This window comes from Schistocerca gregaria, chromosome X (genome assembly GCF_023897955.1).
Source record: "Schistocerca gregaria isolate iqSchGreg1 chromosome X, iqSchGreg1.2, whole genome shotgun sequence".
Lineage (NCBI taxonomy): Eukaryota > Metazoa > Arthropoda > Insecta > Orthoptera > Acrididae > Schistocerca > Schistocerca gregaria.
In genome coordinates, this window is record NC_064931.1 from 144,049,467 (window position 1) to 144,063,191 (window position 13,725).

The following is a 13,725-nucleotide window of genomic DNA, read 5'->3' on the forward strand; positions in this document are numbered from 1 at the left end:
ACTATAGAGGCTGCATGGCTGAATATTCCTGCAGGAGTCTTCCAACAACTTTTTGAGTCCATGCCATATCAAGCTGCTGCACTAAATTTGGCAAAAGAAGGCCCGATACAGTATTAGGAGGTATCCCATGACTTTTCTTATCTCAGGGTATAGTGTTTAGAAGACAAGCAGATTTGCAGGACTGACCATTGCAAAGACCTAATCTTGACCCTTTGAGACATATTGTACGAAGTAAGTTGCCACAATGGCATAATCTTGCCCTGCCTGCTTTTACTTACAGGGCTGGTAGGTACATAACGAGCATTGATGGATGGGTCAAGTCTTTTTAGAATGTAGCATATTTTTTAATTTTTGTTTTCTAAGTTGGCTTGGTGTCTCTTAACATTTTTGCTTCAAGCTGTTGTCTTACACTAAAAACTTATTATTGTTCAGTCATATAATTTTCTTGGCATAAAGGAGTACTGTTTTTGGAAGAAACTGACATTCCGTTTAAGGAGATCATTCTGCCTATGACCAATACCGTCTGGAGATTGTCCTTATGGGCTGAAATTGGTAAGGATGTACCATGAAATGGGATAGTGTCAAAAATAAACAGAAGTTCATAAAAATTTACTGTTTGTTTGCAATCCACAGTCCAACTTAAAACTTGTGTAAATTGCCTTTCATCATATTTTTCAGGACTTAAGACTATCCTGTGAATGTCACATCCCTGTGCATCTTCTTTATGTTAATGTATAGTGTTGATGTCCCTTCTAAAGTCAGGCAGTATTGGTCCCTTCTTGTAGGGTATGAATATGAACACCACTGAGAAAATTTCAGTTTGTTTGGAGATAGTTACTGAGTATTTTGGTACAATGGACACATGGTCTCTCATGGTTCATTACAGAGTAGTAAAATAATTTAGTTATTTGATTTGTTACCTTAGGTACATTTGCCTCTTTGAAAATATATCCACAGCAATGAAAAAGTATGTAATATACAATCACCAAAGTGTACAACACAAAACACAGAGTAATGTAGAAAGCTCGAGACACAAAAGCAATATGTTGTGGTTCCCATCACTGTGGGAGTAGGTTAATCTAGCACCATTGTGCCACTCCTTCGCTACATACACTGTACACATGCACAAGGTAGATATATCCAACTCTTTATCAGTAAACTTCTCCGTTCTCCTGTGTATCCTTGTTAGCACGCAGCAAACCTGAAACAGAATCTATCAGTACTTGTACTGAATGCAAGTTCTAGGATAAAAAGTTAAGTGGACAGTATTGTCAGTGCAATACAAATGCAAAGAGAAGTGGGGGTAAGAAATCACGTGAAATACAATTAATATGTAAATGAGACACTGGAGACTTCAGGTACCTCATACCAAAATACTTAGAAAATATTCCTGAACAACCTTCAAAATTTTATTGTGGAGTTAGGGTTCACCCTGCATATCTGTTCAAACAGATTGCAGAATAAATCATTCACTACATGGCTTGATGTTCTCTAATGGCTGCAGAACTGGTACGGTGTAGTCAACTGGGACAATGTAGCCACCTGCATATATTTATAAAATGTATGTTTGACCATCAGCTGTTTTCATTTTAAACCCAAATATTAACTGGTTTCAGTCTTGAACCATCTTCATGGATAAGGGCTAAAATGGCTTAAGCCACCACATTACATTTGTCATTACGTGCCACGAAATGGCATACGTGATTTCCTTCCCTGTCCTTTCCCAATCTAAACTTGTACTCAATCTCTAATGATATTATTATCAAAGGGATCTTGAAACCTCAGTCTTACTTTCATATAGAGTGAAATACAATATTAGTTCCACATCAAATCAGTTCTTCCAAGTACACAACAAAAACTTTGAATGTACTTCATGAATCATAAAAAGAAATTCCATCATAAGTGCATCCCAGTTCTTGACACTTGCTGGCTTAAACCATTTTAACCCTTATCCGTGAAAATGGCCCAAGACTGAAACCAGTTGATATTTGTGTTTAATATAAAAACAGGTGATGGTCAAACATGCATTTTATGCATTAGTTGATGGCTGTTGATAGTCACCTTCCAAAAATGATCTACATATATACACTGAAAGCCACTGTACAGCACATGTGTTGTGTTTGTTCTGTATTTCATTCAGGATTTCCCATTAACAACTCAGTTTTTTTCCTGGTGTTAAACCTGTTTCAGTCCACTTTGTCATAGTCTGTTTCATGTCGGACAGTACTTCTTCCACATTTATGTGCCTCGAGTAGTATTTACAGCTCTATTCCATGTCCATCATGATTGTTTCAAAAATGTCTTCAGAGCACTGCCCTGAGGGCTACCACTTTTTGAAACGATTATAACTACTCATGAGTGCATTATCCAGAACCCTTGCGATTAATTTTTTTCTTCCTGTCCATTTCCTCTAATCCTCTAATTCCTCTGTGACCCTTGATGTATAAATGTTGAAATGCAAACTATTTAGTTAGTGCTTTATTATAACAGGTTGTTGACTTGTAACTTCACAATTTGCTACTTTTGTAACAAAATTTTATTGATTCATTTAGAGACTGAATATAGTTAGTGGGATTTCTATTCCATCATCATCAGAAATTCATTGTTCTAACTTGTGCATTCAGTCTATTACATGTGTGGAAGTATTACTTGAGTATTGAATTTTCATTTCCCCTGCTTGTGCATTGATTTCCTTAGAGCTATGGGTAGGATACTATTACCACCTACTGGAGTTATTGATAGATGCATTATTTCTATTCAAATAATAACTCCATGTCTTAACCTGAGCGTTTTGTTAAGTGACACCTCAGACCACTGACAATACTTTCTGAGTTATTTATTTTTCACTTTTACTGTCACATGTACACCTCAGAGTATTTTTATTCATAAGCACATATATCTTCTTCTTCTTTTCCTTCAGCATTTGTCCCGCATGCCTGCTAGGTCTGCTATAAGCACATACATCAGGAAAATTGCTGTTTCACCAACCAGAATTATTTCCCTCATGATTTACCTAAATAACTTCAGACAAATGCAAGGATATCTTCTTTTAAAGGATGATTGCCAATCCCCCCCCCCCCCCCCCCCCCCGACATTGACAACATATGTAACAGTACAGATTTCTAGCACACAGCTATATATATTGGTTAATCTTTCATTTTTGATAGTCATTGTTTTTTCTCTCCCTAACAGGATGAGTATGGAGACAAACGAACTACAAGAAGACACATATAATGCAACAGAACTAAAGAGCATGCCACATGACAAGAATGTTGATCAAGGAGTTAAACTTACAGACAGTCATGGGGTAAATCAAATTGTCCAACTACACTCTGAGAAGGAACAATCAAATGTAGATGAGGGGACCAGCAGAAATATGCCCAATAAAAATGTTGAGGAAACAGTTCAGGTCAGTGCCTTTGCAGGATTTTTAATATTGGCCGAGTTGGTGACATCATTGTTACGACCGCTTGTTGCACATGTGGCAACAGGTCAGGATGCAGTTCAGTCACCACATCACTCCAGCATACACTGTTCACCTCTATATGAGGACAACAGAAAATGTGAATCAGACAATAAAACTGAAGAAAACACCAATTCAAATATTTTTGCAAACCTCTTAATTTTAGCAGAGTTGGCAGCATCATTAACACCTGTACAAAGCCCTATTGAGCTAGTGGATCCAGAAGAAATCACACCAGAAATGTCACCATATGAAAATGATAGTGACATGGAATGTGACTATGTAACGCTATATGAAGAGATTGTGGAAACAGAAGTACATACATCAGCAAACAATCCATTGCAAAGTGATAGTGACAGTGAACCTGTAGAGTTTGTTAGATCAGTGGAGGGTACGCTAGTGATATCTGTACCACAAGATGATTCTGATACAGAATCTGAAGAGTGAGCACATTGTTTGGAGTTTGCAGGACCAGAAGAGGATATACCAGCTATGACCCCCAAACAAGATTATGGTGGTGTAGAATTTAAAGAGTAATGACAATTTTTAACATTTGTCGTACCAGATGAGGATAAACTAATTTGACTCCCCCACAAGATAATGATGATATGGAGTTTTAACTAGTTATTTAATGTGTTACTGAATGCTAGATATGAATGACTGTTTATGACTTTCAATAACTGAAGAACTTTTTCTGATTATGTGTGATAGATTTATGTAAATGTGATGCTTTATATTATGATATTTTAATATACTGTATTTAATATAAATAAAATGACACAATTCAACATTGATTTATTTATTTTTTAACTGTTTCATTAAATCTTCTGTAGACAATAAATATTTTATGGGTGTTGCCCAAATGTACATGTAAATTTATGGGAAACCACTTCATGGAAATGGAACATACAAATGTGTAAATAAAAAAAATAGACAAAAATATATTGGGTTATACAATACGTAGTAACACAGAATAATGCAAGATTGTACAATACATAGTAACACCGGATAATACAAAATCATAAAATACATAGTAAAACAACTTTATATACATGTATATTTGTGGTATTGCAGTGGCATAGTATGTTTTCCATAGGGCTTTGGTTTTGTCCTTCCTAGACAGCAAATCCTTATATACATTAAATTAATTAAGAAAAGATTTTTCATGACATGACAGCTGTCCATCACATGTGCTAATATAATAAAATGTTTAGGAGAAAAAGACAATATTTTCAGTTTTCCCTGAATATAAACATTCAGAAAAGTGTTTACTGCCTAAATGGTAATTAACCAAGTAGAAGAATTGTTTGAGTAGAAACTTTTTTAATTCTGCTGTAAATTTGTTTTCATCTTCTAACTTGCTGATGTTGACTGGCAGTCTGTTGTAAAGTTTGGTACCAGTGCCATTGAGTGTTTATTTTATTTTATTTTTTTATTTGTGTAATATAGAGTGCTGTGCTATTTTGTATTAATGGAAGTCAGCATTTGTTTGAAAATCTGCAAGGTGGGCCCTGACATAGAAAGAAACATTCCACATGGGAAAAATATATTAAAAACAAAGATTCCATGACTTACCAAGCGGGAAAGCGCCGGTAGAGAGGCACAATATATATATATATTTTTGGGCTCTACTCTCACGCTATAAGCAGCTGTTGGAATTTCTTGTTTTTCTTGGTTTGTAAATTTAGAACTTAATGAAATAAGTGTTTATATGATTTGGCAAATATTGTTATTTAATATTGACATTTTCTGTGTTTTTGAGAATTATGTCTAGGTCTTCACATCTCTTTTGTGTTGAAGCCTTCACAATGCCCCGTGTAGCTTTTGATTTGTTTTCAGACTGTCTTATTAAGCTGTCACCACTTGTAAATTTTGTTTTAACAATTACTTAAAATTAACTATTACTTAAAATGTTCAATGTAATTATAGTGAAATCCATGAAAGAAATGACAATGTAATCCATGAAAATGTATGCAAGAAACTCTTCCAAAACGGCAGTAGAAGAAGCGAGAAGAACCAGAAGTACAGAATCAATCTGGTAGGGTGACACACCCATCGAGTGTTCAACGATCCAAACTCACATTCAAATTAATTCAGCAGAACTTTCAAAGTCTTAGCAATAAGCACAATGAGTTGTATACCACTGCAGCAAATGATAACCCTGATGTTTTAGTTATAAGCGAACACTGGTACACAGATGTGCTAATTAGTGTACGTAAGCCACTATCCATGATCTTTTGCTCTGCCTTCACTAGAAAAGAGAAACATGGTAGTGGGGTAGCAATCTTTGCAGCCAGCAGTAGTAATTATAGTGTAATAGATGTAAGTGCTTTCAGCATTGAGTATGTAATAGAACTAGCAGCAATTAATTATAAGTGAGGGAAAGAGAACTTAATTATTATAATCTTTGTACATCCATATTTCAATTGGATGAAAGTGGGAATCAGCTGGTATAATTTTTATTAAAAATAAAAGTCTTCCAGCTGTACATAAGATTTTATATTTATTTTGCTACTAGTTTTGACACTGCGTCAATGTCATCTTCAGGCCCGTACACTTTGATGAAATCAGTTGTGTGTGGCTCAGTACTAGAAGTCCATGGTGAGACCAACACATGCTCCACATGGATGTCGGGCAGCAACTAGTGCGAAGTTTAAACCAGTGGGTCAAAGATAGTCATGGACTTCTAGTACTGAACCACACACAACTGATTTCATCAAAGTGTATGACCCTGAAGATGGCGTTGACGCAAAGTCGAAACTAGTAGCAAAATAAATATAAAATCTTAAGTACAGTTGGAGGAGTTTCATTTTTATTAAAAATTAATTTTTTTAGGCCTATACAGACCTCAATCTGGTAGCCTAGATATTTTCTTTGATATTCTTAATGACCTGCTTATTGACACTGACAGTAAACACTGCAATAAAAATGGCTGGGTTAACATAATACTAACTGGAGATATAAACATTTACTTGCTGTCCAATGACTCTGTATCTAAAAAACTAATGCTAATATTAGCTGAATTTAACTTAACATTTCTGATAAACGAGCCCACTAGGAACGTCAATAGTATAAAATCATGCATTAACAACATTATAACTAACATGTCTCACTTTACATGCAGTGCATCAGCTCTGAAGCTTTCCATTTCTGACCACCATGGAATACAGGTATCAATAGAAGCTGAAAATCATCATGTCAATAGAAAAGAGAAACAATATGTGAAAAAAAGAATCACCAATGGTGACAATGTTAAAGATCTCAACAGTCTGCTGAAAAGCTTACAATGGGGTTAAAGAAACAGCAGTACTGTCAGTGAATTTGCATCAGATTTTTATTAGTGCTTCAGTGTCCCATGCCCAGAAATGACCTTTACAGTAAATGACTGCAAAAAGATACAAAACAATAACTGGATAAATCATGAAGTGGTGAAGCGGTGGTCTTGCGGTTCTAGGCGCGCAGTCCGGAACCGTGTGACTGCTACGGTCGCAGGTTCGAATCTTGCCTCGGGCATGGATGTGTGTGATGTCCTTAAGTTAGTTAGGTTTAAGTAGTTCTAAGTTCTAGGGGACTGATGACCACAGCATAGTGCTCAGAGCCATTTGAACCATTTGATTTGAAAAACGGCAAGAGAGAAACTCTACTTTTCCAATATGCAGTGGTAAATAATAATAATAATAATAATAATAATAGAATAAAGGTAGAATATAAGAACTATCATGATTATTATAAAGATCTGCTGCTAGAAACTAAAAGTAAATATGTAGCCACAATGTTAAGAAACTGTACTAATACTGGTTTAGCTATTTGGAAAGTAATAAATACCTTTAGGGATTTTACTATAAGCCATAAAGGGCATATCACGAAATGTCAATGTCAGATTGCAAATGTTTTTAATGAGTACATTTCTTCTGTTGGAAAATCTGTCAATGACCATTTTAAGAATATTCAGTATAGATATAAGGGCAATCCAATCAAACGAAGCATAAACTTGGCCCCAACCAAAGCAAGGAAATCAAAAACTTAGTAAGGTCATTAAAAAATACAAAATCAGCTGGCTATGATGGATTGTCTATAAGTACACTGAAAAGATGCATAGACAACATATCTGATGCCATGATGTAATTGCATCAGGTTGTTTCCCAGATAGTCTAAAGATAGCACAAATAACCCTGATTTACAAGATAGGTGATAAATCTAAAATTGAAAACTACCGCCCCATCTCAATCATACCTGCGTTTTCTAAGGTAGTTGAGAAACTTATTTATACCAGACTAATGACATTCCTGAGTCAATACAATTTAATATTTGGAAATCAGAGTAGTTTTATGAAAAACAAGTCAACTTCAGTAGCCACACCACAATTAATAGACAAAATAATTACTGCCATAGAGAACAAGGAGTATGTAACTGGAGTGTTCCTTGATCTAGAAAAGGCTTCTGATTGTGTCAACATCACCATAAAACTTGACAATCTGTGGAACCTGAGTATTAGAGAGACTGGCCATGAGTTAATAAAATCATATATGAGCAATAGAAAACAATTTGTCTTGCTTAAAACAAACAGTGGGTCTTTCAAATCTAAAATTACTAATATCAAATATGGAGGCCCTCAAGGTTCTGTCTTGGGACCCCTTCTTTACTTGATTTATGTTAATTATATACAGTATCAAAACTTCCTGGCAGATTAAAACTGTGTGCCAGACTGAGACTCAAACTCAGGACCTTTGCCTTTCACAGGCAAGTGCTCTACCGACTGAGCTACCCAAGCACGACTCACGCCCCATCCTCACAGCTTGCAAGGTTTGCAGCAGAGCTTCTGTTAAGTTTGGAAGGTAGGGGACGAGGTACTGGCGGAATTAAAGCTGTGAGGATGGGGTGTGAGTCGTGCTTGGGTAGCTCAGTCGGTAGAGCACATGCCTGCGAAAGGCAAAGGTCCCAAGTTCGAGTCTTGGTCCAGCACACAGTTTTAATCTACCAGGAAGTTTCATATCAGTGCACACTCCACTGTAGAGTGAAAACTTCATTCTAGATATACAGTATCGTTCTGATAATTGTACAAAAATATTGTATGCAGATGATACATCAATTGTGTGTAAACACGAAGACTATGACAGTCTGGAGGTGCTGTTCAGCAGTGTAACTATGAAATAGTCAAGTATTTTAATGAACGCCATCTAAATGTAAGTAATTCAAAGACCGCAATGATGGAATTTAACACAAGGAAACAAATAGAATTTGGCATGAAATTATGCATAGGAAATTACATTGTAAAAAAGGAAAAAATGGACAAAGTTCTTGGGAATTACAATCCAGGACAGCCTCAAATAGGACATGCATATTAATTCCTTGGACTGTAAGCTGTCGAAGAATGTATTTGCTATAAATTTGATTAGCAAATATTGTAAGGCTTTGGGTGTACTAAAACCTACTTATCATGCCCTATTCTCATCAAATTTAAACTATGACGTAGAAATATGGGGTGCAACAACTCAAGTAACCTAAGAACGTTATTAATACTACAGAAAAAAGTTACCAGAATTATTTGTGGTGGCAAACCTAGAGAATCGTGTCGGAATTGGTAGGGGTATACATATTGAAAGTTATATTGCTCGTGAAGACAATAAATCCAAATTTCAACTCTGAACTGCACCAGTAAGATACAAGGCAATAGTTTAGGTACCATTTAAATAGCCACAGAACAGCTTTATATGAAAAAAAAATGCACTTCATACTGGGCTGAAGGTATGCAATGCCAGAAAGTCTCACAGCCCTTCCTACTAACAAATTAAAAGATCAGCTAAAAAGGATTCTAATTGAAAACTGTTTTTATTCCCTAGATGAGTACTATATCTACATATACTATCAAAGAGATAGCCACCTGTGAAATGACATCTCATATACCAGCTGTTGTGTAAACACTGTTTGGTCTTTTACATTGGCATGATTATCACCAAGTTATCAGTCAGGATGAATGGGCATATACAGAGGGTGTATACTGGCTACACACAATATCCTGCTGCTGAGAATGCTGTATAGCATGACAGCTGTAATCTTGGTGCCTGTTTCACCACATGCACCATCTTAATTCTTCCCCCAGACACCAGTTTCTCAGAACTCTTCAGGTGAGAACTAGTGCTAAAACATGTCCTTGGCTCTCTCCACCCATGTGGCCTTAATATATGTTAATTTCTTCTGTCTCAGCATTTCTTCACAGTAACTACTCCTTTCTCTACTCCATTTATTTTTCTACATCTTTCATTTTCTGACCTGTTAATTTTTCGCTAAACCCCTCTATTACATGAAATGAATTTAGCTTTTCACTCTTATTAACTCATGCACGTTGTTTTTGCAGTAATCTCTGTCTTGCTTATTACCTGTCTTCCACCTATAAGCTCTCATGTTTTCAAACCTCGTCTGATGCAGTCCCTAACAATCAGTCTTTTCTTCTCATCCCGTCTTCTTAGTCTCCCCTGACCCACGGTTCTGGGTGACCTTTCCAAAACCTACCCCTTTTCAAAAACTTCTGAAGTCCTTTTTCTTTACCCCTCTTCCTTCCCCTTCAACCCTTCTCCAAAAGCTTGCATAAGTATAACCTTGTTTTATGTGTGCATCCTCCTGTCACCGCTTGGTGCATAATATCTAAAAGATTTTCTACTGTATCAAAAAATAATACTAATGATAATAAAAATTCTATAAATGTAATACATTCACAATCGTTCTTGAATTCCTCCCAGACACGAGACAGATGATTAAAATGTAGAGTATGTCTGGGAATTTCTGGAGTCAAACATGCACCAGTACTTGTAAATGTTTTACCCATCAGAAATTGTGATGTATTCAGAATAAATAGGCACAGTTTATACCAGTAACTAAGATTACCACAGATAACATTTAACAAGAGGCCGCTTACATGTTTCGCATCATAACCTCATGACATCATGGATCTAAGCTGAGAACTGAACTCACACACTAGAATTGACCTAACGATAGTGGACTAGCAGTTTACTGCAGACATGTACAAGATTTGACGCAAAAGAAATGATAGTGATTCTGCAAATATGACTACTTACTTAACATGTGTATGTGTTCACCTTCAAAGGAGGGCCAGTTTAAAACCATGCAATACTGCATTTGTTCTTCTCACTGCTCAGTAAATATCTACATGTTATTTTCTATGGGAAGGCACAGAAGCTCCATAGCATAAGATCACATCTATAGTAAACTGATAGTCCTGTGATACTGAACTAATTAACTTTTCATGAAACTTGTCACAGCATAAGAACAAGATCAATGTCAAAAACATTCATCTGTAATACACTATGAAAAATAGTTTGTTAGAATTGTGAGCAGTACTGTATTCCATGGTAGATTAGATTAGATTAGATTAGATTAGATTAATACTTGTTCCATAGATCATGAATACGACACTTCGTAATGATGTGGAACGTGTCAGGTTAATAAAAGATGTCTGTACAAGAAATTACATTACACAAAATATTGCATGACACTAATGATTAAGTTTTTTTTTTTTTTTTTTTAATTACTTTATATCTAAAAATTCAGCCAATGAGTAGAAGGAGTTGTCATCTAGAAATTCTTTTAATTTATTTTTAAATGTTAGTTGGCTATCTGTCAGGCTTTTGATGCTGTTTGGTAGGTGCCCAAAGACTTTTGTGGCAGCATAATTTACCCCTTTCTGTGCCAAAGTCAGATTTAACCCTGCATAGTGAAGATCATCCTTTCTCCTGGTGTTATAGGTATGCACACTGCTATTACTTTTGAATTGGGTTGGATTATTATCAACAAATTTCATAAGGGAATATATATACTGTGAGGTTACTGTGAGGATCCCTAGATCCTTAAATAGATGTCTGCAGGATGACCGTGGGTGGGCTCCAGCAATTATTCTGATTACACGTTTTTGTGCAATGAATACTTTTCTACTCAACGATGAATTACCCCAGAATATGATGCCATACGAAAGCAGTGAATGAAAGTAGGCATAGTAAGCTAATTTACTGAGATTCTTATCACCAAAATTTGCAATAACCCTAATAGCATACGTAGCTGAACTCAGACGTTTCAGCAGACCATCAATGTGTTGCTTCCAGTTTAACCTCTCATCAATGGACACACCTAAAAATTTTGAAAATTCTACCTTAGCTACAGACTTCTGTTCAAATTCTATATTTATTACTGGAGTTTTGCCATTTACTGTACGGAACTGTATATACTGTGTTTTATCAAAATTTAAAGAGAGTCCGTTTGCTGAGAACCACTTAATAATTTTGTGAAAAACATCATTTACAATTACATCACTTAGTTCTTGGTTTTTGGATGTTATTACTATACTTGTATCATCAGCAAAAAGAACTAACTTTGCATCTTCATCAATGTGGAATGGTAAGTCATTAATGTATATCAAGAACAGTAAAGGACCTAAGACCGAACCCTGTGGGACCCCGTGCTTGATAGCACCCCAGTTTGAGGAATCAGCTGTTTTAACATTACACGAACCACTTATTTCAACTTTCTGCATTCTTCCAGTTAAGTATGAATTAAACCATTTGTGCACTGCCCCACTCAAACCATAATGATTTAGCTTATCTAAAAGAATTCCATGATTTACACAATCAAAGGCCTTTGAGAGATCACAAAAAATACCAATAGGTGATGTCCGGTTATTCAGAGCATTTAATATTTGATCAGTGAAAGCATATATAGCATTTTCTGTTGAAAAGCCTTTCTGAAAACCAAACTGACATTTTGTTAGTACTTTATTTTTACAAATATGGGAGGCTACTCTTGAATACATTACTTTCTCAAAAATTTTTGATAGAGCTGTCAGAAGAGAGATTGGGCGGTAGTTGTTGACATCCGACATATCCCCCTTTTTATGCAATGGTTTTACAATGGCATATTTCAGTCTATCAGGGAAAACACCCTGCTCCAAAGAGCTATTACATACGTGGCTGAGAATTCTACTTATCTGTGGGGAACAAGCTTTAAGTACTTTGCTGGAAATGCCATCAATTCCGTAAGAGCTTTTACTTTTCAGTGAGTTTATTATTTTACTGATTTCAGAGGGAGAGGTTGGTGGAATTACAGCTGTTTCAAACTGTGCAGGTATGGCCTCTTCTATTAATAGCCTTGCCTCTTCTAGTGAAGATCTAGATCCTATTTTCTCCACAACATTTAAAAAATGATTATTCAAAATATTTTCAATTTCTGATTGTTTGTTAGTGCACTTGTCATTCAATTTTATTGCACTAAAGTCTTCCTGTGCTCTTGGTTGCCCTGTTTCCCTTTCAATAATATTCCAAATTGCTTTAATTTTATTATCAGAGTTACTGATCTCAGACATGATACACATGCTTCTGGACTTTTTAATAACTTTTCTTAGTACCGCACAATAGTTTTTATAATATTGAACAATTTCGGGGTCAGTACTCCATCTTGCTGTTAGATACAGTTCTCTTTTGCGGTTGCAAGATATTCTTATTCCTTTAGTTAGCCAAGGTTTTTTATATGTTTTCTTGGAATTATGTTTAACTATTTTCTTGGGAAAACAATTTTCAAATACCCTTAAAAATGTATTGTGAAATAAGTTATATTTCAAGTTTGCATCGGGTTCCTTATACACTTCATCCCAGTCTAGCTGCTGTAGGCTTTCCCTAAAGTTTGCAATATTTATATTGTTAATTGAACGCACTGCTTTGAAAGTCTGATTTATTATACTGCATGGAGCTATGTCATGTACTGTAACAAGCTGTGCACTATGATCTGAAAGACCATTCTCAACAGGATAAGCATTTATGTCCTTAAACTTATCTTGGTCTATAAAAAAGTTATCTATCAATGTACTGCTGTTCTTTGTTATCCGAGTAGGAAAATCAATGACGGAGCTCAAATTGAAAGAACTGAGTAATACTAAAAGGTCATTCTTCCTATTACACTCTTTCAGGGAATCAACATTGTATTCAGACTGATTAGTAAAATTTTCAAAAGAAATGCACAAAAAGACATATATCTCTAATAATAAAAGTCATATGCAAAATATATGCATTTAAGGAATATTTGACAATATTTAGAGAGCATATAGAGACAGTACAGTTAAGAGTTGGTTGTGTTATACTTCATTAAGTGAAATGTGTAGTCACCAGATGTACAGAAATTCCTAGAGATGTACTATATTTTAATATTCTGTCTCATGTCTTTGAAGAATTCAAGAAAGATTTTTAATTTCTTTTCATTCGCAG